Here is a 1,575-nt window from a genome sequence, read left to right as displayed (position 1 = left end):
TAGATGACTGGAGGTGGAGGTGGAGTTGTAACAGACGACTGGAGGTGGAGGGGGAGGAGACGCTTGAGGTGAAGGTGGAGGAGGAGCTGGAGTAGAGGACTGGAGGGGGAGGAGAAAATGGAGTAGACGACTAGATGGGGAAGGTTGCACTCTAATTTTGTCCGTTTTTGACCCAGGAGGACAACATGAGGGTTAAAAAGTTTTCAGAAACACATTTTGGTGAACTATTTTCATAAAATACGAGTCGTGTTCTCTACGAGCCATCGTGAGTGTTGTTTTGAAATTCGGGAGTAGGAAGACCTGCTTGATGCCTTCGTCCAGCTGCCGGTCCAGGGCATGGAGCATCACCATGGATGTACGTCTTCAACACCACACTTCAGTCGTGTCCCAAAAATGGATCCCCACTTGTAACCATGGAGATAGTGTGTACTACTGTATCCCTGCAGTGCAAACCAATGGGATCAGCTGACGGCTGGTGGTATCATATATCCCTATCACAGGTCCGTTTTAACTAAAAGTGGCAATTCTAATATTCTCCTAACCACCATCTGTTATTGTTGAATGAATATGAATTATGTCTTATTTCTTTTGTAAACATGTAAATAAATTAAGCCATAATTCATGTTTATTTCTACCTTTGCTTTTCCTACTGTGACATGTCAAAATGTCCAAAAGGTGCATTGTTTGAAAGCCCATCTCTACACATCCATGTTCCACTCCCACAGGTGTTTCCACCTGACTAATCAGACTGTGTGGCCTTTACAGGCTCAGCCTGATCAGCATGTATTAAAGGGGAACAATGTATTTATTTTTAGCTTCGTTTACCCAACAGAACAGCTTCAGAGTTATTGGAATGGTTACATGACTTTTTCCCGAGTTCAATGGTGGTCGTCTCGCTCCCCCCCTTGCAACTTTCAATCAGCGAGTCGTCGACGCAGCGTCAGGAAGTATTACGTGATATCAGGTCTTGTGATGTATGGAATTGCTTCACGGCACTGCACACATAGGGCCATTCAGGCACTGGCTAACATGGTAGCAGTGGATTTCTTTCTGAGTTTTCCCACAGTATCATAATGACTGACCCAGTAAAAGGGAAACATAAACTTTGGAAAACATTGTTGGAGGAACAGAGAAAGTATATTAGTTCCCTACATACAGTATGTGCTACAACCACTCTGTTCATATTCCTTTTTGCAATGCTCCATAAAGAAACAAAGACCAATCATCAATGACAGAGAGCATATGAAGTGAATCATCAATCGCTATCAGCTTCACACTCAGAAAGGAATATCACAACTCATCATTATGGTCGCGAGACCAAACACTTTAGAGACATATTCCTCAAATCAGAAACTCTAGAAATGATCCCTGAGAGTATAGTCTTGGTTAGACGGAGGGGGGGGGGGGAACTGCATCTAATTCACTGCAGAGGGATTGTCTCTCAGGGTTCAGAGGGACAGAAGCTAATCGTTACGTGCTCCAGATGACTCTGAGGTGTGAAAATCTATTTAGATCTTTAAAAAGACTGATAAGTAGATTGAATTAGATTTTCAGTCACTGTTGTCTCAATACTTC

General features: G+C 43.0%; 1 non-coding gene across 1 annotated transcript; it reads right to left on the bottom strand.

Moving 5' to 3' along the window:
• Nucleotides 1-1,169: 1,169 nt before the first annotated feature.
• On the bottom strand, nucleotides 1,170-1,384 carry LOC116670834 (small nucleolar RNA U3). Its single transcript, XR_004327139.1, has one exon. It is a non-coding gene; the product is annotated as a small nucleolar RNA U3 (small nucleolar RNA).
• Nucleotides 1,385-1,575: the final 191 nt, after the last annotated feature.

Source organism: Etheostoma spectabile, chromosome 2 (assembly GCF_008692095.1).
Source record: "Etheostoma spectabile isolate EspeVRDwgs_2016 chromosome 2, UIUC_Espe_1.0, whole genome shotgun sequence".
Classification (NCBI taxonomy): Eukaryota; Metazoa; Chordata; class Actinopteri; order Perciformes; family Percidae; genus Etheostoma; species Etheostoma spectabile.
The sequence above is the reverse complement of the archived record's forward strand: the minus strand, read 5'-3'. Positions and strand labels throughout refer to the sequence as shown.